At 43.3% G+C, this 25,940-nt stretch overlaps 1 long non-coding RNA gene across 1 annotated transcript in view; it reads right to left on the reverse strand.

Annotated features, from left to right (window-relative positions):
* Positions 1 to 13,996, reverse strand: part of LOC142831301 (uncharacterized) — a 45,409-nt gene extending 31,413 nt beyond the window's left edge. The window contains exons 1-2 of the long non-coding RNA XR_012907024.1: positions 13,720 to 13,996; positions 7,518 to 7,672 (exon numbers count right to left, since the gene is read on the reverse strand). This is a non-coding gene — a long non-coding RNA (uncharacterized LOC142831301). The remainder of the gene's footprint in view (positions 1 to 7,517; positions 7,673 to 13,719) is intronic.
* Positions 13,997 to 25,940: the final 11,944 nt, after the last annotated feature.

Here is a 25,940-nt window from a genome sequence, read left to right on the forward strand (position 1 = left end):
CCATGAGCTCAAACTTATGGCAGCTTCTTAGTGTGTGTCTATACTACATGGCTCTGTTAACAGAGCCACATAGATGAGTTTACTAGACATAGCAAAATGAAGCAGCAATTTAAATAATTGCGCTTCATTTACATTAAAATGGCTGCCGCGCTGTACCGATGATCAGCTGATCCGGCACAGCGGGGCAGTCTAGACACGCTGCAGTCAATACAGGCTTCCCTTGTTGACCGTGGCGTGTCTATACTGCCCCGCTGTGCCAGATCAGCTGATCATCGGCACAGCACGGCGGCTATTTTAATGTAAATGAAGCGCGATTATTTAAATTGCCACTTCATTTTGCTATGTCTAGTAAACTCATCCACAAGGCTCCATTGACACCCTTAGAGACTGCTCCATACTGGTGTATATATTTTTGGCATTGTAAGGCCTGATTGATACTGCACTGGTATGACTAAAACAAAGTAGGTGCACCAGAGCAAACCCAGAGACATGCTACACCAGTGTAAGATCAGCCTTGTGTTGCTGAAACTTAAGTTGGCAGGATAAGTCATCTTTCTGCACTAGCTTAGTGTGTCTAAACAAATGGGCTGTGTCTACACTGGCACCCTTTTCTGTAAAAAGGATGCTAATGAGACACTTCGGAATTGCAAATTCTGCGGGGGATTTAAATATCCCCCGTGGCATTTGCATGAACATGGCTGCCGCTTTTTTCCGGCTCGGGGTTTTGCCAGAGAAACGCGCCAGTCTAGACGGGATCTTGCGGAAAATAAGCCCTTTTCCGGAAGATCCCTTATTCCCACTTGCAAGGGCTTATTTTCCGCAAGATCCCGTCTAAACTGGCGCTTTTCTCTGGCAAAACCCCGAGCCAGAAAAAAGCGGCAGCCATGTTCATGCAAATGCCGCGGGGGATATTTAAATCCCCCGCGGCATTTGCAATTCCGACTGGTCTCATTAGCATCCCTTTTCAGGAAAGGGGTGCCAATGTAGACACAGCCATGGTGTTCAGCAGTGTGACTAGTTTCACTAATATAGACAGTCCCTCATTTATCCACTCACCAGAAGTAGATAGTGATGTTCCACTATTCCTTTATCACAAGCACTTGTTTACAAATCCTCAGCATATTTATTATGCCTATTACTTATTTTGTCACAAATAGCTCATCATTAATGAAGATAAAATTAGTATAAAAAACACTTCATTGTGGACATTGGGACAAGATACAATAATAGCCTCAATTCATGTCCAAATATTTATTTTCTAATTAATAATGGGATGATGAATTTACTCTTTTATGCAACATGAAATATAGTTAGCACAAAACTCTGTAAAAATGACACAAGAATGTTTAATGATCTGCAATGAGACATTCTCTTCATTCTAATCATTCCCTAACAGTTGAGTCACAAATACACAGCTTGTTTTGCATTAAATTGAGTAATCATATGTTTAGAATATTTCCTCAAACTCTGGAAAGAAAAATGTATCTGTTAGGCAAAAATACCCAGAAAGCCAAGGAAAAAAAGAACTTATTAAAATTGTGAACTAAATGTGCCTGTTATTCTGGAACTTAATAATTATTAACTTCTGTGCAAATATACAGATGGTTCCGAATAATAATTTCACACTTCTAAAAACAATCTGATAAATGACAATTTTGAGAAGTTTGTTTCCCTTCTGTAAGAAGGAAGCCAGGGAAAGGACTAGAGAAGGAAGCATGCCCGATTGGCCTTGCATTCTTCTATGTGCAAAGAGATGAGGAAGTTCAATATGGCCTATTCTGCCAAAAGACCTTCTGGACACTGCACAGCCAATAGCAATTATGCTCATCACTTTGAATCCACTGACTGCTTGCTATTTTAGAAAGGTTTTCATAGGAGATGCTGCTGCACAGAGGGTTCAAGTAATTTGCTCAGGACTGCACTTTGTTGTGCAGTTGAGTTTATGTAACCAATGCACCTTCTGGGTGTGGCTCACTGTCCCATCTAGTGGCACTGAGATTATTTATGGTGAGAATAATGAGTTTGCTCTACTGCCTTATCTGAGGGACAGCTGGCTTTTAGCTCATGGGGCAGAAGTTCATGCACTAAGCTCCAGAGGTTCCAGGTTCCAATCCACCTGCTGGGCATTACATGGAGCTGTAGCAGGGTGCTTGTACAAGATCACCTAATTAGGCCCTGCCACATTTGCTCTAATTGAGGGGAAGAGATTGGGGCTGATGAAAAGGTCTGATGCTGGCTTGGGGATTGGCAATAGCTGCCGGGCTAAGGAGCCAAGGGCTATAAAGGCTGGGAAGGAGCAGGAAAGTAGTGAGGAAGTGGTCAGTCAGGGAGGGAGTTAGATGGAGGTGCCTAGCTGAAGATGGGCTCTGCCTGGAAGAAGAGAAGATCCTTTAAAACTGTATATCGGCACTAGTGTTGGGTGAAGTTTGTCTAAAATAAAGGCACTAAAGTCTCTCCAAATCTGATTTGGGAAGGCAGCCAGTGCCCAGGAAGGAGGGCTGGTCATGCATCTAGTTACAATAGTCTAGTGGCTAGACCACTGGATGGAGAGGAGAGCTGGGTTCTGCCAAGCGCCTGCTAGGTGACAGTGGGCAAATAATTTCCCTGTCCCATGCCTCAGTTTCTCCATCTGTAAATGCAGATAATAGTACTGACCACTCAGGCCAATGGAAGTTAGGTACCCAAATAGTTTTGAGGAGCTGAGCCTTTGAGATCTAAAGATCTCTACATAAGTGCTAGTTGTTCTTACAGAATCCAAGGCTAGGTCTATACTGTAGCACAGCATGAACCACGGGATATCTAATTTCTAAGAGTACTAATGGAAAGATGACCACGTTCATGCAAACTAGGTGCCTCTTAGTTTGTGCCACCAGGGTCAAAAAGGGGCTGTTTGATAGTAACTCTTTTGTGTGCTTTGTAGTTCACAGCCCTCTAGTCTGCATCTCAAGGCAGTAGAGATGAACCCCTGACAATGACTCTGCAGTTCTAGCTACATCAGACTGCCGCTCACTGATCATGCATGCTGGGTCTGCAAGCTTAAGGGGAAAAAAAGATGCAGCTGTTAGCTGACCTGCCAAAAATAAGTCTGATTATCCAGCCTGACTCAATTCCTCGTGATTACTTGGGGCCTGACATCCCTCTCCCTCTCATGGCATTCAGCAGCCAAAACAAGTGAATTACCTGCTAAGTGCAAAAGTACTCCAAATACTAGTGCTGGGATGCTGCTCAGATCCATTTCTGGCAATGGTGCACACATGTGCAAAAGGGGTAAAATGGCATGTGATGACACAGAAAAGGTAGGCATGGTCACAGGAGTCCAATAAGCAGGAATGGTTGCCTCCATTGGAGAGAGAGGCCTGTAGCATGAACAGTCAGTAAGCCAGTCTGATGCAAATAAAAACTAGTGTCCAGAACACACATGGCCTATACATAGCATAGTGGATTGTTGGTTTAATCTCTGGGACTCATGGTCTCCCTTCTGTTAACAGTGGAGTGATCTTGCTACATTCACCATTGGCTTTTGGCTCTACCCTTCTTTGCAAGCTTCCCCTACATATTGTGGGAGATATTAGGTCTTTATGTGGACAATCACCTCCAATTGTATTGCTTGGCTGATTTCACTGCCTTTTTTTCACCTTCACACACCCCACTCTTCTGACTCAGGATTTTTGGTGCTCATGTCCATATCCAGTATTGTGAGCATTTTGATCTGGGGAAGCCTCCTCTCCTCCAATCCCAATTTATTCTGTGCTTCATTAGATCCTGCCAACCTTGGGAATTTGCAGGAGAAAGGGAGGAGATTTCTTCCCTGCTGTGAATCAGCTGAACTACTCCTGTTTATATCTACTAGGGGTCTGCCCCAATTGTCTAAATCCATTTCTATTGAGAAATATTCATTACAATGAGACGCAGTCCCTATCAAGGGTATCGAGCAAAATATAGGACGTTGTCCTGGCTGAATCTGAATTCTTCCTGTGCCTTCAGACATGGTGTAAGCAGTGATTCTCAACCATGGGCCATATGGCTCCCCAGGGGCCACACCCTACCTCTGGGGGGCCACATGGAAAAAAGGTAAATTATGTACCTTTTTTTCCAACTAACAGTGACTATAAGGGGGGCCACAGAGGTAAATGAGGCTCAGAAGGGGGCCATGAGCAAAAAAAGGTTGAGAAACACTTTTAATGTACAAACAAGTTTCTCTCATCCTATCTATCCTAGTGTTTACCAAAATGGCTTCCTTGGTGTGTAACCATAACTTGAGTATGTTACAAAGAGGCCCACCAACAAAGGGGCCAATTGTCCTAGGGCCCAGCAATTCAAAGGGGTTCGGGGCTCCCATTTGCCACTCTGAAGGCTGAGGGGGAGCCCAGTATCACTGTCCTGGTCCCTACCCTTTGATCTGACTGGCTTGGATGGCCTTATTCAGAGTTAGAGCCCCTGCAACAGGGCTGTCACGGTCCCTGAAGCACTGTCTGTCACGGCATCACACTGCAGCCACGAGGGAAGGCCTCTTTCGTTTACTTCATTTCAGATATGAAATCTGTGGAAAATATGATCCCTTTAAATAATATTTTACTTAGAAGATTATCTGATTATCACCCGAAAGTCTATGCCGTTTTTAATTTATCCTTCTGCATTTTTAACATGACAGCTGGAGTGCAGCATGCATATGGCATACTAATCAAGAGCAAGGCTAATAAGCGGCTCTCACTATCTGCCATTGCAGGGGGAAAGATTGGAAATAAGCAAAAATGTTTTAATTTAAAGGCTATTGGGTAAAGCAACAAGCCGCTGAGATGATGAACTGAAATAATGTTTGAAAATTAGTCCTTTATTAAACCTACTGCTTGTTTTTCAGAGAGATACTGGCTTCTTTGTTTGTTTTCAGTTAAATTGCTACAGCTTATATTGAAATCTCTCTCTCTCTCTCTCTCTCTCTCTTTTTTTTAAAAATCAAACAGAAAGCGAAGTTGAAAAGGCAACTTCCACCAGAAACTGACTTTTCAGTTACTCCTCACCTCATAAGCAAATGTCTCTTGGGATGGATTTTCCCAGGCTTCATCCCAAAGATTTTTGCAGTTGCTTTTTCAGCAAAATCAATTTCAGAGCTCTATTTTTTTTTAAGAACATGCAAAGGTGCAGAAGGTATGAAACAGACAAGGAAGTATTACTTCATACTACAGTCAAACTGTGACCCTTGTTGCTATGGGATGCTGTGAAGGCCAAAATAGTACTGACTCCTTTTGTAAAGTGCTTTGGCCAGTAGGAGTTAGATGCCTAAATAGATTTGAGGAGCTGAGATTTTGAGATCTAAAGTTCTCTATAGAAGCACTAGTTTTTTTTCTTATAGAATCTGAGGTTATGTCTGCACTGTGCCATAGGGTTGACTGTGGAGTACCTAATTTGCGATAACATAGTACTGATCGAAGAATGACCACATTAATACAAACTAGGTGCCTTTTAGCATCCAGAGGGGGCTGTTAGTTAGCAACTCTTTTGTGTGCTCTGCTGTTCACAGCCCTGGAGCTTGCATCTCAGTGACGTTTAGATGAGTCTCAAGTCTCCCGACAACCACTTTGCTGTTGTAATGTAATATAACTTGATTAAAGTGTAATTGGATTAACAAAGCAAATTAGAGAAGTTCATGGAGGATGGCTCCATCTATGGCTATTTGCCAAGATGGTCAGACGTGCAACCCTATGTTCTTGCTGTCCTTAAGCTTCTGATTCCCACAAACTAAGACTGGGTAATAGGGGATGGAGTATTTGATAAGTATCCTGTTCTGTTACACCTAGCTGGGAGAGGGATAGCTCAGTGGTTTGAGCATTGGCCTGGTAAACCTAGGTTTGTGAGTTCAATCTTTCAGTGGGCCTATAGTCAACAAGAATAAGTCTCAGGTTCAACACTGGGCTCTCAAAGTACAAAGGAGGCTACATGGGCATCTATCAAACACAAGTAGTTTATTTCCTAACAGCTGTGCCCCATAACTGGAAGAACAATATAACAAAGAAGCAGTGTATCTTATGTCCCTGCCTGGAACCCCAGGTAGGCTGCAGATGAAGTGGGAGGTTGTCTCAGCTTCCAAGATGCTGGTACCCAAAGCCCATCAGTGAGATCCAAATTGCTGTGCTTTGGTGCAGCCTTAAATACTGTTCTCTTGCCTTGTTTTGTAGTTCGGAAATTTCCAGGAGTTACTCATTACGTGCTGATGTTGGGCTCAGCTGTTAGTTATCAATCTGGTTCTGATCTAGTTCTACTTGTTCTTTGGCCTTGTTTACATGATCAGTATGTTAGGGTAAACAGAACTGTTTATGCAACCCTGCCTTTTACCCTTATCTTAAACTTCTTCTTGCTATACTGGCTTATCTTAAATGGTGTATGTTCCCAAAGACTTTCTTCTGGCTCATCGGAAAAAGGGAAAGGGGGGAAAGAATGCAGGCCTCACTACCCCTAAACTTGCATGTATTAAGTTCTTCTGCAATTAACCCCTATAGGGCCATTTAGGGATCTGGGGCAAATCTGTCAGGGATGGTACTTGGCCTTGCCATGAGGGCAGGGGATTGGACTCAATGACCTCTCAAGGTCCCTTCCAGCTCTATGAGATGGTATATCTCCATTTGAAGCATCAAGCACTGGCCACTGTTGGAAGACAAGTTATTGGGCTTGGTAGACCATTGGTCTGACTCAGCCTGGCCATTCTAATGTTCCTTGTTCTTAAACAAATGCACTAAACAATTAATCAAACACTGAACCTGTTTGATCTCGTGCCAACATTTTGTTCCCCATTGGCTTGTATTATGGCTCTCACTAGATTCTCAGGAACAAGTTATGTCTGAAGAAAATAGGCTCTGGAGTTTTAAAATTATGCACACCGAACTTCCTTTTCAGACATTCTTAGTGGAATTTGCTGATAAGTTTCTTTGCTTGTTCTGGGCCTTAATATTTGAGTTCTAGAGGTGACAGAGTTTGATTTATTGTTGGGGTTTTACTTGTTTGATGTGATGAACTGAGTGTCAGTGTATAATGCAATATAGACAAACATTGTATGTGAAATTGTCAATTTCATTCAAAACTTCAAGCACTAAAGAAACGTAAAAGATGAGAATGAAACAACTCTAAAATTGCAGGAAGGACATCGTGGTTATATAAGAATTTTCTTTGTTTCAGTGTTAAGAAATCTTTGTGAGGAATCAACCAAGCATTCCAAAATCAGGAAATGCAGAGTAAAATTTAATAAATAATAAGTTTGGATGCTCAAACTCAGTTTAACAGGCACATATCACTATACTTTCTATTGGAATCCTTTTTGTACTATTTATTAAATAATAGGCAATGCAATAAAAAGAACCTGTAATTTCATATTCACAATTACATTCATGTGCAGGGCTAAATTCTGCCATTAAAGTAGAAGTTATTCCTTTGAGATATTTTTTAGGCAATTTTATGTGGGTTTCAGTGTTCTGACACATTTCCATTAGAAGACCACAGACTCTGACTCCCCCTAATTTTGTTCTTACCCTGATGAATCCACTCCATTTCCTCCTTGATGTCTTTCCCTTACTCCTGGAATAGCGATAATCACATTCAAGAAAATCAGACTCCTAATTTTTCTGTGGAAAATCAATGAATGGGTCTGAATCTCATTCAGATCAAGTCCTTCACCATTCTGGTACTGTAAAGGGATCATGAAGTAAAATCAGGTTAGGCCCAATACCTTTTTTCCACACAAGCATATTGTTAAAACATGAATAAAGGCAACAGCACCACTACCACCTACGTATTATGGAACTACTATCAGAGGGGTACATACATACAATCTGAATAATCTTTCAATGTAAATTGTTAGTGCTCAAAGCAACCCTCCAAACCACTCATATATGTATAAATCCTGGTCTACTCTAGGACGTTATTTCAAAATAATTCCCTTTATTCTGAAATAACAAGCAGAATGTCCACACTACAAGCCTGTTTTGAAATAAGGGGCTGGTTGTTTCAAACTAATAACTCTTGGGCTTTCTACAAAGAATAACACTTATTTAAAAATAGATATTTTGTGAGTTATTTCAAAATACGTTGTTTCAAAATAATTTCCTGGTGTAGGCCTGCCCTAAGTGGATGAGCAATATTTATTTATTTATTTGTGGGTTCATGTTGCATAGCTGAAATGTAATACTTAATGAATCAACATTTGGTATTTTAAAGCAGAAGAAATCCTTGTCGAGGTGGAATACTTTAAACACCTATTGACATTCTGAAGGAGTTTAGTTTGTGACCTTTCATGACAGAATGAGTTCAGCCAGCAACCAGGAGAATGTCAAAATCTGCTGTGGAAACTGACTGGGCTTATGAGAGCAGAAGAGCAAACAAATGGCGTAAGCGATATTTGTAGGTTTAAGAAATACTGAAAGATGACAGTTACCATACTTAACAATAGTGGGATGATGTGGCGGTGGCTTCCCACAGCATCATTCTCTTCCCATTCTGAAAGAGCCTTGCTTTCTGTTGGTGGAAGTCTCCTTGTTTCTCTACTATTTCCTACACATGATGGAGGGCACCCTATTCCTTTTGTGACATTCCTAACAGAACAAGATCTGGAATCTACTGGGGGATGGGATATATGTCTTGTGGGAAAGGAAAATCAGAAATGTATTGGTCCTAGTGATTTCTTGCTGTTATTTCTTACGAGATTCTGTCACACATAAGAAAAAGGAGTGGCCGAGGGGGAGGAAAGGATCATTCTCCACCCCCGGGGGCAGGGCTAGCTGGGCTGAACCAGACCCTCATGCTCTAACTGGAAATGTAGGAAGCGGGGCCTTCAGTTCAGTTTGGGGCAGAACCACAAAAGGAGTCAGAAGCCCCTGCCGTCTCGCCATCCCTGAAATAGTGAGCAGGCCATGTCAGTCCCTGCCCCCAGAGAAGGACCCTGAGGAGACAGGACACGCTTGGACTATGGAATCCTATCCCTGGACTATGGTAAGCCATGGAAAGAAGAATTTAGTCTTGTTTTGTTGCCAAAGTGTGCGTTGTTGAGTTTCAGTAGGGCCCTGCTGATTCAATGGCTGACCTCTCCACCCTGGGCTCTGGGCTGAAACCCAATGGAGTTCGGGAGACCTAAGCCCGTCCAACTCTTGTTGACAATCCCACTTCAGGGTGGCAGACTACCTGACGTAGTGGAATGGCGTGTGTGTGTTTGCCCAGCAGGCAGTTGGATGCTTGACCAGTGCTACTCTGCCCCCATCCCAAGGCTGAACTTGTTCTGTTCGGTCCTGTCCACAGGACCCGTGTACCTGGCTGTATTTGCCGTCTGCCCTAGCCAGCCATCTTTGAGAAGAATATATTCCTTTGCCCTGCCCTGCTCAGGTGTACAAAACACCCCACTGTGTGCTGTCTGGCCTTGTCAGGAGGCTGGGCAAAGACCAGTTGTTGCTAGGCCCCACCCAAAGGACCAAAGCAATAGACTGGGGATTTGCTAATTCCCCTGCAAATTGATTTTTTTTGAGGTGTGCTGTGGTGAGGCAGCATCGTCTCCCTTCTAGTCTTTGGGAGAGGGAGGACTGCCAACCCACTGCAACCCCTTGTAACCCAACAAAATTAGATCTTCAGCTGCTGTAAATTGACTGGGTTGATATTAGTGCTGCTGTGTGGATCAGACCCATTCACTCTGAGGGCTTGTCTAGATGAGATATCAGTACCCATCAGGGGCTAATTGTAGAGCGCTCCAACGTATTATACTTTAACTGGCCCATGGAGGCCTGCTGACCGGGGGGCAAAAGGGATAATGGCACAGGGGCCAAGTGTTTAAAGGGGCCTAGACCCCCTCCCCCAGATGCAGCCACTGCCGCAGTGGTAGCAGGTGGGAGCTCTGGGCCCCTTTGAAACACTGTGGGAGCACTGCTGTGCTGCTCTGCAGGGCTCTGAGGAGGGCGAGGAGAGGACCTAGCACCATGCACTAAGGGCTGATTGCCTCAGCCCCACCTCTTTTGCCCAAAGATCCACCCCTTCTGGAGGTGCAGAGCTGCCTCCACACTTCTTGCCCCCCAAGACTGTGTTGGCCTCACTGAGTCTCTATACACCCCACTGGCAGGGCCGTCCTTCCCCAATGCAGAATATGCAGTTGCACAGGGTACCCAAAAATTTGGGGCACCACTGGATCTAAATGTTCTCACATTCCCCTCTTCCTATCCATTGTCTGTGGCTCTGCTTCCTCTGGAGAGGATCTGGTTACCATAGACATGAAAGCCTGCCCCATCTCCTAACAGACATTGAAGCTGTGAAAGAGCCATTCAAGTGGAAATGAAGCCATTTAACAGGTATTTGCCAACCTCAGGTACATACTGTCAGTTTCTGAATTGACTGTGTTAGTCGACAGGACCTCAGTTGAAAAACTGCTTTAAAATATTCCATGAATATATTGCTGGAGATTACAAAATCACATCTCTAAAAAATCTTCATCCCCACCCCTGGGTGCTGTTGGGGAAAAGGGAGTCAGTTTAATAGGACTGTGTAGGGCCCCATAAATCCTAAAGACGTTCCACAGCGCACGCCGATGTAGTCTCATTTGAAATGGGACAATTTATACCTTCTGGAGCAAACTGCCACACTTGTGTCTTGCTTCTCTTTCTAAAAGAATATTTTGAATCAGGTATTTCCAAATCTTCCTGCATGTTTGTGCAGAAGATCAGTTCAAAGATTTGAGCAAAGCTTTCCAAAATGGCCTCTAATCACCTCAAGCCTGATTTTTTTTAAAGAAATTCTAAGCACCTACAGTTTCCATTATAATTGTGAGGCCTCAGCATTTCTAAAAATGATATCCTAAGAATCTTAGGCCCCGTAGGCAAAATCAGAGACCCCCCCCCCTTCTGGTTTAGCTTCCCTGCAGTCATCTTCCTTGCTTTGGGCTTGGTCCAAATACTGTAGAAGCGAATGGGCGCCTTTGAATGGGCATTGGATCAGGCCCTGTAAGCAGTGTTCCCTGTAAGCTGAGCACTTGGGCAGCTGCCCAGGAGTGATTCAGGTGCCACCTAACTGATTAGTAGAGCACTCACATCTCCCACAGTTGGCAGCATGTGTTTCTAGTGGTGGTGCACATCTGCTCATGCCACAGCGCACAACAATATTTATTCCACCCATGGATGGAAAAAATTAAAGGGAGCACTGCCTGTAAGTGTCTTCTTTCCAGGGTGCTAACATACCTAGCTAATCCAGGGTATGTCTAGACTACACTGCTTTTCCGGGATACCGGAAGTCCCCTGGAAAAGCTCTGCCGTGTCCAAGGAACACATCTGTTTTTTGCAAAAAAAATTTGGAAAAGCAGACGCATTTTTTTAGCATCCTTGTAAATCTCGTTGTATGAGGAAGAAGGAATGTTCCAAAAGAGGGTTTTTTCTGACATTTGGCCCCATGTAGATGGGCCAAATGTCGGAAAATACTTTTTTGGAAGAAAAATAGGAAAAAGATACACAAATTGCGGTTTGCAATTTGCGTATTTTTTTCCAACTTTTCTTTGCAGTGTAGACACAGCCCTAGCTACCTTTCTTGTCTGTTCCTGCTCTTGGCATATCAGAGAATCAGGTGACTCTATTATTTTTATTTTTGCATTTTTATTGATTTGTTATTACAGAAATGCCTTACCAGATGAATATCAGATCTTTTATAACTTTACACTGACTTTTTTTTTTTGTGGTGCAGTGTTGTAATTGAAAAAAAAAATCCTACCAAATAGCTGTCAGAGCCTCTTCATTTTCAATCAGACACTGAGAAATGTATCCTCTTTTGGTTTTATGGATGTCTGTGCTATGGAGGCTTGTCTTGCTGTTGCATGATTAGACGCTAAATCATTGATTTGCTGAGGCTTTCCTCAGCATCCTAGTTTCGACTACTGCTGATTGTGATTTGCCCTTAAGGACAACCCCATTGTGAATGCAGATCCTGAGCCATAGCAGTTCAGTTCAGTAGAATTCCTCAGTAAAATATCATTCTAAGGAGAGCAGCAAATTCATGACATTCACACACAAAATCTTCACTTGTTTTATTATTTTTGAATTGCCTCTGCTCTGTGAAATACTCCTCTTGGATGTATAAGGCTAACCAGAACACAGAAACCTCACTTTCCCTACAGATGTTAAGGCTAATTAAACAAAGGCATTCCACCGCAGCAATTCAGAATTTCTTTACCTAGGTGATGAACATATGAGGACTTTTATAGGCTTCTAGAACTGCCAAAAACCCACAACAAACGCATAGGTTTCAAACATTCAGCTAATGTAAATCAGTAATGCTACCTTCCTGAGTATAAAAGCATTCACACTCCGGAGAACAACTGAAGTCAACAAATGGAAGGCCTGAAATAATTTTTTTCCTTTCTGATTGACTTTGAATTATATTATCCTCATGGAAATAATCTCCCATAAATATGGGGCTCTGGACATTTTCTTTATATATTTTTTCCTACTAATCTCTCTTTCAGAACAGTAATAAATCTCTCCAGGCAATGCATTCATTATCTGGGGGGAGGGAGATTATTTCACTCTTCCAGTGGCTGAAAGTACTTGACTTTCAGTCTCATGAGGGACAGCATACCTGAAGAATGGACTTAATCCTCTGTAAATGCACTACCTATTGTCTAATTCCTTGGTGATCAACTGCCTGTCTGGTTGTGACAGAATAACAAACTCAAATGCTTGCTGCCAGACAGAGTACACTTAACTCCTGGTTTGCAAAAAGCAATGGCCCATATCGCCACAATATCTAATGCAATTGTTTTTTGACCCAGTACAGAAGAGCTTGGGGTGGTTGCTTTGATGGTGATTAAAGAAGGAAATAAATGGTGATTGTTCGAAAACTGTGAGAGAATCTGCTGGTGGTGTCTCCTACCTCCGCTGTCCTACTTCTCATCCAGACAAATAATTTACCCTCACTCTGATTTTTTATACTCTTTGTTGCAAATGGCCAACTACATTGAAACATGGCCTCAAGGTGATAGCTTGAAATGCAGACTTAAGTGTTAATGGGAAGTCTGAGAGGAATATTTGGATTGAAAGGCAATGGCAGGACAGCACTGATATTCTGACAAGTTTGTGTATCAATTTCTACATCATACAGGCTTGTCTCTGTGACTTTCTAATGTGCTCTTTTGAGCTGTTAGGGGGAGAATAGATACCAAAGGCTAACGTTAGAGAGGTTTAAGGCTTTTCCATATTTCTTCAGAGGAAGATTGTACATCCAAATAGAGGAATCACAAATGCTCTGAGCACAACCTGTGCACTAGGAATCAGTGAAGAAGAAGGCTGGCTTTCTCTGCTATCTGATTATTTTGATTATCCTCCCCCCCTCCCTTTTCTTCCAAAGTGCTCTTCACTATTGCACACAAATAGCTCACTTTAGCGGGAAAGGTGTGAGCAACCTGGACAAGGGAACTTTCCCCGATGCTGCTTAATATCAAAGGCAAAAGCTGCCACTTTTTTCCTATCAGACTTTTGAAGATAAACTGTCCAACTCTGTTTCTGATGCAGAAAAAATAGGCCGAAATAAACAGAACCACAAGTAACCGATGAGGGTCCAAAAACATATTAACAGTCTAGAACCACCATCCTAGAATGTTTCTGTACAATGCACATGCATGCCTTTTGACTAATCAACTGGTAAGTGGGCATGTGTACTACTGCCCTCTACTGGATAGTTTTTGTACTGATCAAATATGTGGCGCAGAATCAACCATACCTTCACAGATACTGAAGAATGCCTTTCAGCTTGAGTGGGTAGAGGTCTGTGGTTTCCCAACATTGTGAATGCAGATCCTGAGCCATAGCAGTTCAGTTCAGTAGAATTCCTCAGTAAAATATCTGAGGAGTTTTTATTGTGAAGTTTTTATTGGCTGTAGTGTGCAGTATACTGTAACTGGGTAGCTAAAGATGACATCTTAGATACCTTGATATCTATCAGCATTAAGGGCCTCGATAGTGGAGCTCGAGGCCTTAATCCTTTAGCCATGGCTGTAGATGCTTATACTCTCAACATAGGAAGCTGCAGGTTCAATCCCAAGTGATCAGTCACAATGACCATTGTTACATGTGCACAGTGTCAGTTGCTAATTTAGCAAGCTATCAGCACACATAGGGTGTGTCTCCACTGCATGCTTATTTCGGAATAGAAATTCCAAAATAGTTTATTTCAAAATAGCACCTCTACACAGCTAACGCCCATCAAAATAGCGCTGGGCTACATCTAGACTACAGGCTTTTGTTAACAGAGGCTTTGTTGACAGATACTGTCGACAAAGCCTCTGTCGAAAGAGTATCTAGACTACAGCCAGTTCTGTCAACAAATCAAGCTGCTTTTTTGACAGAGAGTCTAGACATGCTCTTTTGAAACAGCACAGTGTGGATGCAATAGCGCCTTTTGTTGACAGAACTCTGTCTTTGTTGATGCTATTTGTTATTTCGGAATGACATCAGTTATTCCGAAATAACGCTGCTGTGTAGACATACCCCTAGGCTACGTCTACACTGGCCCCTCTTCCGGAAGGGGCATGTAAATTTCAGCAGTCGTCGTAGGGAAATCCGCGGGGGATTTAAAGTAAGACTTTGAAGTAAGAATAAGAGCCTCCGGAAAAGGGCACTTTTTCCGGAGGATCGGGGCCAGTCTAGACGCTCTTTTCCGGCTTTTTTAAAAGCCGGAAAAAAGCGGCGGACATTTTTATTTAAATGCCGCGGGGGATATTTAAATCCCCCGCGGATTTCCCTACGATGACTGCTGAAATTTACATGCCCCTTCCGGAAGAGGGGCCAGTGTAGACGTACCCCTCAAGAATAGAAAGGAAAACCTGAGCTTAACTCAGTATTTATTCATAGTTATGTAAGGCACTAGACAGAAATGAAGTAGGTCAAATCTCCTGCCATAAAAGTTCACGATCTAAGGAGCAAATCCTGCAGGTTTCTGAGTACATCTTGCGAGAGGCTCAGCAATGTCCCCTCTAATGTTTTTTCATCTATGTGTGGAAATTTTTTTTATGTGCACTGAGGCTTGTGCACTATGAGTAGAAAGAAAAGAACCTGAGCTGCTGGTGGTCTGCTCCTCAACTGGGCAGCAATTGAATCTCCCCTGTGCCGCCACATAAGTGCACAGCTGGTGCACAACAATATCACTTGGAGGCACTTGGAACGTTACAGAGATCACACCTTTTTACCTCCAGTCTTACTTTAGGATTATACAGTCTAAACCTAATCCAGAAGCCAGGATGCAGAGTATTCTGCCATTTTGCCTTCACTTTGAAATGATGAGTGGCCTGCATAAATCCACTAATACGGTAGTAAAGATTAAATGGCTTCATGAATTGACAATACAGGTTGCACACTGTCAGCAGCCTTGTTGAAAGGCTGCTGGGTCAAGATGCATTGCTTTCTGACGTGTGACTGCAAAGATTGCTCAGGCTAAAGGGAGAGATGAGCTTGAAGAAGAGAGGTTTTTATTAAACCATTTTCAGAGGTCTGGGAACGCATCCTCGGGAGCAATTGGGACTTTGAATGATTAGTTTGATCTCTGCCGGTTTCTGTATTGGGTGATAGTATGGAGCTTTAGCAAGTGTAAACAGGGTGGTAATCAATAATGCTGCTGATAATCACAAACCAATTAATTAATTTAAAGTGTAACTGTGTTATGTGGAGTGAGAGGGGTTTTCACAAGTCTGAATAAGTTTAATAATAACAAACCTTGGAGAAATCAGCTTTGATGGGATTTACTGAGTAAGGCAGCACATATGTAGGCAGGCATACAGTTACCAACTGCCCCCATGTATTGTGACAGTTGGTTGCAGATGCTCCAACTCTTTCCATGGTTCAGGCAAAAGTTTATCCAGGTTACCTTGTGTAGCATTTTGGTTCCTCTTTTTGGAGCACACTTCTTATCTTAGCCTAATTCCAAGGTTACCTATTTCATTGTAACTTGCCAATTGTTTTGACTCATGCTGGGTAGTCATTACTTAGGAAGAGAGGATGTTTAATTCCTCAAATGAAGCAAACTTTCCCTGTTGCTGGCTGTTGGCCACTGAAATGGATCCACCTGACAATGGGTGAGGTTCAGGCATTTCTGGAAAGTGAGAATGGAACATATTTTTACCTCTCATCTCAATTATCCAAAATCCCAGCTCCTCCACTGGTGAAAATCAATGATATTCCCTGGACTTCAGAGGAGCTATTCAAGTGTACAACAGCAGAGGATTTGATCCCCAGTTTTATTGTTCCTCAAGATGGCCTCTGTATATTTCTCTGTTGGGGTTGTATATTGTAGAACTTGATGGACTTCAGAAACCTTTTAAAAAGCAGCAAATAAGTGTCCCATCACCAGTTGCCCATCAACAATTGATGTAGTTGTTTTGATGCTGACCTCTGAGTGAAGACAAAGGAAAGAGGTACAAGTTAACCTTGATTAGTTCAATCAGTACAAACTCTGAGTTGTTTCCCTAAATTGTCTAGGGAGGTTGTGGAATCTCCATCACTGGAGATATTTAAGATCAGCTTAAAGAAACACCAGTCAGGGATGATCTAGATGGTGCTATGTCCTGCCATTGAGGGCAGGGGACTGGACTCGATGACCTCTTGAGGTCCCTTCCAGTTCCAGTATTCTATGATTGTATTAATCACATTTGATAAAATGTAATTACATTTAAGGGGATATATTCTTTTCCCAGAGCAGAGGCATAATGTACATTAGTGTTAAATGTAGATAGTAATTTACTTCTGTGCTGTACATTTTACTAAGGTAATTACATTTTGGCTAACCTACATTTCCCTTGCAGTTTCAACTGGATACGTTACTCTGCACATCCTGCCCAGACTGTTCCCAGGACTAGAAAATTGTGTGTCAGATTCTGCTTACAGAGATGGTTGCATTTCAGTGGTTAGTGAAATGAAGTGGTTTTCCTCTTCTGTGTGTACTCTGCTTGAAAACAATGTTAAAGCTGAGAAGGCAAGCAGCCAGTCAGGAAATGCCAACTTTGAAGTAGAAAGCTTATGCTCCTCTGCCCTTGTTTTACAATGTAGCATTTCAGCACTCAGTTCACTTAAGCATGTGGTTAAGTCAGAGTGACTGAAGCACATATTGGAAACTAAGCATGTGCTTAAGCTCTTTGCTGAATCACGGCTTCAATAAAAGCATTTGTCAATTGATACACGTACATAAAAGGTACAAGCTTAAGATATTTCTCTCAATGTAATCTATAAAACAAGCCAATCTCTAGTCAGAAACAGTTTAAAACAGCCAACTCCCCCATCCCCCGGCCTGATTATTTAATTATAAATAGAATAGTGTTGTAAGTGGTGGGAGAAATATTTCAAATAGCGACTTTCAACTCTGCATGACCCATGTTTTGTGGAGCAATATCACAAAGGTACAGTGAGGACATGACATATCCACGGTGGAAGATGTGTCAAATAACAAATGATGGGGAACAGTTTCCAGTGGGTATGAAGTTTGAATTCATCCACTGAACTGGAGGAGGGAGCGACGCACAGTTGGCGTGGGAAGGGTAGGTCTCTGGGGTGCAGGGTTGGATGGTGACACACAGTTCAGCAGGTCCCAATGACTTCAGTGGGTTTTGAATGAGTCTCTTAGAAGAAACAGATGGCAGACTAGTGCTGGGATTAAAGGGAATACCTGCTCCTCATGGTACATGGCCAGTTTAAGACTCTGAATCTATTTTAAATGGGATGATATTGGCATTAAAACAATGTCAGCCAAATGGCCTAATTTGTATACAAACTGAACTACAATTGAGGATCCTGAGAAAGATGTTGCCTTCTAGGTACTGCACATTCCAGGAACTTTATAAATTCTCCCAGTTTAGTGCCCAGGGTTCCTTTCTGTGAAGCAGTTGGTACTGGCCATGGTTGATGTTAGTATAGAGGACTAGATGGACCACTGGTCTAATCCAATTAGGCAGTTATCTTTTCCAAGCCAGTACTACTTAGAAAAAAAGTAAGTGTATGCTCTGGAAGCTGGCAGACAAAGCTGTATAGGTTTGTGTAGTCTTTAGTCTCTGATGCTGTGAGCACATATGCACATACTTAACGCTAAGCACAAGGAGTCTTGTTGCAATCAGTGGGATCCTCTCATGCCAAAAGCTAAGCAACCCACAGGATCAGAGCGATACACAACATAATCCCGTGACACCAATTAAAACAGCGCAAAAATATGCCATCTCTTCCTAACAGGAGGGATTTTTGAACTGGAATCAGACATTATAAAACCTGCATAAAAGGCTGTAGTTTCTTGTTAGTTAGAGTGCTGCATGCTGAGAGAGAAGTAGGTTGTCGCAGGTCAGCGAGCATGGCAGGATGTTGTCAGATTTCCCGTGCCTGCTGTGAAGGGGGCTGTGTCTTTGTTCAAGAAATACGCACGTATCTCTGACTTCCATGGGAGAAGGACTGGAACCCAAATGGTCTCATGGATGATGCTAAGATTCTCCCAGAACTTTACTGCAAATAGATCATTTCAATTTTTAAGTGCTTTTACCTGGGAAATTACTCAGGTTCTCAGGGGGTGGGGACAAGAGGTCACAAATAGGTAATGGGACATTTTAATTACTTGTATTTTAATATCTTTTTAAAAAAATTGTGCTTTTATTTTATTTTATTTTATTTTATTTTATTTTATTTTATTTTATTGCTTCTCTTAACCTGACTTTCAGAAATCACTATCCAGACCCTTCCATCCCCAGTTACTAAATTCAGATATTCTCTTTCAGTTATTCTTCACAAACACTCCCATCTACAGGCAGGTATAATGTGTATTATTATTTGTATTCTGATGGACCTATGGCCTCCTACATGAGAACATTAGAACAGTTGTACTGGGTCAGACCAAAGGTTCATCTAGCCCAGTATCCTGCCTTCCAACAGTGGCCAATGCCAGGTGCTCCAGAGGGAATGAACAGAGCAGGCAACCATCAGGTGATTCCCATCTCCAGACAAACAGGCTAGGGACACCATTCCTACCCATTCTGACTAATAGCCATTGATGAACCTATTCTATTGTGTTAGGTCAGGAGTGAGCCAGACATGGTTTGCGAGGATTGGCCCCTGACAGGCTAGTGGTGCTTTATTTAACTGAGTGTCTGAAGATACAACCACTTCCACCTCTTGTTGGCCATGATTCATTGTTCCTGGCCAATGGGAACTGAAGTGGTGTCCCAGTCCCTGTCGCTTCTCACAGCTCTCAATGGCTGGGAACAGTAATCTATGGCCAACCAGGGGTTCAAGTGGCCTTACCTGTGGATGTGCAAGTAAATAAAGCACTGGTGGCCAGCCATGGGCTAACCCTAGTGAACAACATCTGGGCAGCAGGTGGCTTATTGCCCATCCCTGTGTTAGGTGCTGTACAAACACATACTCTAAAGATGCCTTCTGCTCCAAAAAAGCATACATTCTTGCTCCTCTGTGGTCTACTCTAAGTCAGTGTTTCTCAACCAGTGGTATGAGTACCCTCAGGGGTACTCGAGAGAAATCTGGGGGGGTGCGTCAACATAACTGGAATTTGGAGAAAACTGAATTTTTGTTTTAAGTTTTATAGCGGTTTATTATTATTATATTTTTTACACCCAAAAATTTAATCACTTGCTCTGCTAGCATTAAGTTGTTTAAACAAATGTGTTGCAATGGTAGAAAAAAATGTTGTGTGTCTGAGAACTGTAGGTACTGGGGGTACTTACAATTTTTTTAAAGGGGTACTTTATAAAAAGGGTTAAGAAACACTGCTCTAAGTTGAGTTTGAACTTAATTTTTTCACCTAATTATTTCCTTTTTTACTGTATAGAGGTTTTATGGTGCCTTTCTTTATTTTTGTTTCATCCAGTCTCCCTCGTTTACATACTCATATCAAGTAAGGCCTAAGTGAGTGTAAAAACTGCTGTCTACTCTAGTGCAATTTGGCTGCCGCTCGTAATGTTAGTGCAAAAGATCTGAGCACTAGCTTCCACTGGTATCAATTGTCATAGCTCCATTGTAACAAGCATTGATTTTATAGCAGCCGGCGATCTCTCCCTTTGACTGCAATGTGACATTTCCTTGTGGAAAGACTACAGGATCGGGCCCTTCCCCCTCCCCCCTACCTTGCATGTTTCCCATAAAGAGGTTGTTCTCTTTGCAGATGTTTCCTTTGGGCTGGTATGTTTTTTGTGCCATTAGCGCAAGTGGCACACATTAACACAGAGAAGCCAGACAGTCTGCATCAGATATGTTTTCAGCAATTCTATGGAAACGGGTTGGGGATGGAAGGTTTCCGCTGAGCTGCAGATTGATATGTAAAGAAAACAAATCATATATTTCAGAGTCAACAAATAGTTATCATCCAATAAACGGTCTTGTGGGGAAAGGCAATTAGAATGCCAGCAGATAAGAGTTATTTATAGTGGCTTTGCAAAGGTCAACTGCAAGCGAAAGGTCATCTTCTATCTTCTCTCCCTGAGATGATAAAGGTTTCAAGTCTAAATCCTCTTGGCTTCATCAATATCAAGAAAAAATATATCTCCATTCAGTGCTTTCTTTCAGACCTCCTGTGTACTCAGGCTTTAGCAACTCAAATTTACACCACCTGGGCTGAGTTACAAGAGAGACGTCGGTGAACATATGGCTGTATCTCCCTCAGATGAGGAGGGGGGCAGGAGGAGGCTTTTAGTTTGTCCTCTGAAGGAGAGAAAAGAGAGGAGAGTTTGAAGCACAATCTGGGGCCACTTGCTCATGTAGTTCAGAGCAGCTGTGCCCATACTGCTTCCTCTGTAATCCTTCAAGGGCTCCCACTTAAACATTTCCAGCTCCCAGCCATCAACTCTCTTGGGCAGAGACCCACATCTCCTGACCAGGGTTTATCCAGATTGCACAGTTCTCTGACTTAAACTGTGGTAGTCTCAGCAAGCCAGATTGCCTAAGCAGCCTGGGCTCTTTAATTATGGCATGATTATAGCATAATTATGGCATGATTGTGACTCCACTATGAACCTCAAAAAGTAGCTTGGTTCCACCCACACTCCGCCCCCAGAACGCCTATTGTAGGTGTTGGGGAGGCGGGCTTGGCTCCTGGAGGGTATCTTCGGCATAAGAGGTGGGACTGGAGGCAGGATACCTTCATTCACCACCTATGTTAAGCAGGACAGCATTGGCACTTTTTTTCTTTCTCACGCGGCTATGCCCAGTATGTCGTCTGCAGTAACAACTTACCGCAGAGCTTGTGTTAAGCCAACACGTTGCTACTTCAGATGGTAGCACTACAGAGGAAATATTTTCAAAACAATAAAAGAACTTACACACTCCAAAGCTTACCAGAGGACACCCCAACTCCAATCTGGAGCTCAAGTAGGTGTCACACAACTGGGTTTTCCCCATGGTTACAAGTGTACAACTGGTTCTGAATCTGACAGAACAACCAGCAAGAGTTCAGTCTTTCCTTGATAGAGATTGGAGCTTTGATCTTGGCTTCATCAGCAACAGACAATGGCTCATCTTCAAAGTGTAATTTGAAAAGGGTGACTTTGGTTTTTGGTTGATAGTTGGTTGCATAACTGAGAGCTGGAGAATATACATTCATGTTCCCCTAGATATTAACCAGGAAAATGACTTAATACTCTTATTCCAAAATCCTGTTCTTGTCTGGCACATTGAACAATACTGTCCTTTGAAACATCTAGTCTCACAAATGTCACCTCTCTTTTTCAATAGGTTACATAGACTCTTGGCCCACAATAATACATAAATCATTCATTTAACACGTTGGAATACAAAGATACTGAAGCCTAATTAAAAAAGGTCTCCTAAGGGCACTTTCATGCTAGCTTCTTTGTGTCACACCAATGTACGCAGTAATGAAACAAAAAGTCCTGTTAACTGCACATGGAATCCTAAAGCTCAAAACACATAAAGAGCTGTATTGCTCTAATTACCAAGAGTCCAAGCATGCCATCTCCTTCCACGTGTATATTGCTGTGGGATGAAATTTTGATTTCTCTGGTATTCTCTTCCCCTTGGGGCATAAGGGTTTTCTTTAATTATAGCTCTTTAATTATGGCTATGGCATGATTGTGACTCCACTATGAACCTCAAAAATGATGGAATTTTCACTGTGTGCTTAGCTAAGCCTTGAAATGTCCTGATTTTTCTTGGCGATGTCACTATCCCATATGGATTTTTATAGACTTACTCATCTCCACAGGAACCATTCATAGGATGAGGGATGCAGATTAGGCAGGTCAACATTGCAAATGAAGCGGGGATTTAAATATCCTGTGCTTAATTTGCATAAAAATGGCCACTGTTTTTGCCGATTCAGCACTTTGTCGGCAAAAAGAGGCAGTCTAGGGGAGGATCTGTCGAGAAAGAAAGCCTTTTTCGACAGATCCTGTAAATCTCCTTGCAGGAAGCATAAGGACATACCCCCAGTGTCAGTCCTCCTCCCCCCCCACACACACAAATCGGAGGAATAAATTTCCTGAGTAAAATCAGTTTTCAAACAAGAGCAAACAGAACTACAAAGGGAAAGATGAAAAAAATGGCTTTGGGAAGATGGCATCTATTGGATACTTTATATGTTAAACCCTTGAAAGGGACTAGTTACAAATGTTAACAGGTAATTAATATGAGTGAAGCAAAACAAAAAGGATGTTGTCAGTTTAGCTTACCTAAATATGACTTCTCAGCCACTGAAATGCTGGTATGAGTTGTGGAAAACAATTAAGTTTATCATCAGGCATGGTAAATAATATGCTAATTATTTCAATTGTTACATTTAACCAAATGGTATTAATTAGGCTAAACACTTTTAATTACATCTTTTCACAAGGCAGCATATAGAAATCATCTCTCTTTTATAAGGAACATGATACCTTTAGAAGCACTGGCCTATTAAAATAAGGGTCTAATTCATTAGTCTAGCCTGCAGAAGACTCATATATATATATGCTGTGACAGGAACTAACCCATGATCCATACTGCAAAGGAGAGGCATTATGCAGCTGGTGACTCAGAAAGGTTTTCCCCCTGATGAATTATCAAATTACGAGTCACCTGATGCAGTGCTGGATTAAGTCTTCTGGGAGCTACTGGATTTTGTGGAGACCCCCTAGTCTACAGATAGAGGGCCAGAATAAGGAATTCAGGGTATGTCTACACTAATTAGTTAATTCGAACTAAGCTAATTCGAACTAACGGATCCAGACTAAAAAACTAGTTCGAATTAGTGTTTTGCTAATTCGAACTAGCATGTCCACATTAAGTGGACCCTGAACCGGGCTTAAGGATGGCCGGAAGCAGTGCCGGCAGGGCATCAGAGGAGGACTTAGAGCGTGGAGATACTATCTCAGGCTAGCCGAGGGCTGTGCTTAAAGGGTCCCGACCCCCACCCAGGACAAACAGTTCTCAGGGGTGCCCCGCTTGCAAAGCAGTCCTGGCTTGGAGTGCCCGGACTACCCACACTGGGCACATCACAGCACTCGGCCATCAGCCCGGCTGCACTTGCCGCAGGCTGCCATCTGGGGAGAGGGGACAAGTGGGGGGCTGCAGGAGAGCTTCCACCCCCAGAAGCCCGCAGAGCCAGCCCAGTCCTCCCCATCAGGGGCTCGTGCCCCATTCCTCTCTCACCTCCTTCCACTTACCCTTCCCTAGCCCCTCTTCTTGTTGTACAAAATAAAGATAACGTGTCTTCCAAAATGGAATCTGTCTTTATTGAACAAAACTCGGGGAGACTGGGAAAAGGAGGTGGGAGAGGGGAAGAGAGAGGCTGGGAGAGGGGAGGGCAACTAAAATGATCAAGGGTTGGGAACAGGTCCCATATGAAGAGAGGCTACAGAGACTGGGACTTTTCAGCTTAGAAAAGAGGAGACGGAGGGGGGACAGGATAGAGGTCTCTAAAAGCATGAGTGGGGTGGAGAGGGTGCATACAGAAAAGTTCTTCATTAGTTTCCATAAAAAAGGACTAGAGGACACCAAAGGAAAGGAATGGGTAGCAGGCTTCAAAGTAGTAACAGAAAGTTGTTCTTCACAAAGCAAAGAGTCAACTTGTGGAACTCCTTGCTGCAGGAGACTGTGAAGGCTAGAACTAGAACAGAGTTTAAAGAGAAGTGAGATAAAGTGATGGAGGTTGGGTCCATGGAGTGGTATTAGCCAGGGAGTAGGAGTGGTGTCCCTGCCCAAAGTTTGTGGAAGGCTGGAGAGGGATGGCATGAGACAAATGGCTTGGTCACTGTCTTCGGTCCATCCCATCCTGGGTCCCTAGGGTTGGCCGCTGTTGGAAGACAGGCTACTGGGCTAGATGGACCTTTGGTCTGACCCAGGACGGCCATTGTAAGCTCAGGGCTCAGGGTCGGAGGTCTCACTGGACCCCCTTGATTCTCTTGCACACCTGCTCCTTGGTGGCCGGGCTGGCAGCTCTCCTGCCCTAGATGGCCACTTTCCTGTGCCTAGTGTGGAGATCGTGGATGAGGTCAATGATGTCCACACTAGCCCAGGCGGGTGCCCGCCTCTTGCGGTCCCGGGCAAGCTCCCGGGAGCCGCCAGCCTGGTCCCAGGAAGAGGGGTAGGGCTGGGGGGCATCGGGTGGGTGGCTCGATCTGTGCCAGGTGCAGGGTCTGCTGGCTGGGTGCTGGAAGGTGTGCACCTGGCACGGGCACCGTAGCCAGCCCGTGCCCCTTTAAGGGGTCCGGGGCCGGGAGCGGGGCAGAAGAGTTTCCCTGGTGTTGGCCAGAGTGGCCACCAGGGAAACCTGGGGAGGGCTAGCCTCCCACTAGTTCGAATTAAGGGGCTACACACCCCTTAATTCGAATTAGCTAGTTCGAACTAGGCTTAATCCTCGTAAAACTTCCAGGGGACAGACAATGTGGCGCTTTGAAAGCTTTGGCCTTCCCACTCACTGAGCACTCAGACCACTCAGTTCTAAAGGAAGCCTTCATTTTTCCTCAGCTGAAGGAGATATGCTTAGGGGAGAGTATAGTAGGCAGAAGCAGAGGTTGTTGCAAGGCATTTAATATGGCAACCAATAGCATTAAAAAGAGCAGTTGGCTCTGAAGCACTCCACCTTCCTAAGGGGCCTTGATATGATTGGAAGATGGAGTGGGGTGGAGCAACTGAGGAGCCAGGCTCCAGTAGGCCCCAGAAGAGCAATCACAAGCCAAGAGGAAATTGAAGCAAGACAAGCAGACAGGGGCTCTCTCAGAACAGGTAGGGTATGTCTACAACTAGCCCCCTAGTTCGACCTAGGGAGGCTAATGAGGGCGACCGAAATTGCTAATGAAGTGCGGGATTTAAATATCCCGTACTTGATTCCCAACCGGTCGCCATTTTGGAAACTGACTATCCCGAAGTAACTCCCTGCGTCTACACGCGGCAGAGAAGCGGGATTCTGTGATAAACCCCTTAGTTCGAGATTCCATGTGGTTGAATTGTTATTTCAAACTAAGTGGTTTATCTCGGTATCCTGCTTCTCTGCCGTGTGTAGAAGCGGGCAGTTACTTCGGGCTAGTCAGTTTCCAAAATGGCGACCGGCCGGGAATATGCTACTCAAGCATGGGATATTTAAATCCCGCGCTTCATTAGCAATTTCGGTCACCCTCATTAGCCTCCCTAGTTCGAACTAGGGGGCTAGTGTAGACGTACCCGTAATAACCATGAACCAGTAAATGAGCAACAGTTCGGACAATGACAGTCCAAATGGCAGGCTATGTACCGCATGGCAGCAGGCCTTGAGTCTCTGCATGTACCCACCACTAAATGTGTATACACCCAGGGCTGAAGAATGAAACCACCCTTGTAAGGCATTATATCAGCCAATTGCCGATTGAAATTGCTGTACTGAAACCACCTTTTATTATTAATGAAATTGTCTACCAATGTGACATTATGCAAACTCATGAACTGCAAACTAATTTTCTGAATGGGATTTTATAAATGAAACCGTGTTAACCGCCT

The sequence above is a fragment of the Pelodiscus sinensis genome, chromosome 13 (assembly GCF_049634645.1).
Source record: "Pelodiscus sinensis isolate JC-2024 chromosome 13, ASM4963464v1, whole genome shotgun sequence".
Classification (NCBI taxonomy): Eukaryota; Metazoa; Chordata; order Testudines; family Trionychidae; genus Pelodiscus; species Pelodiscus sinensis.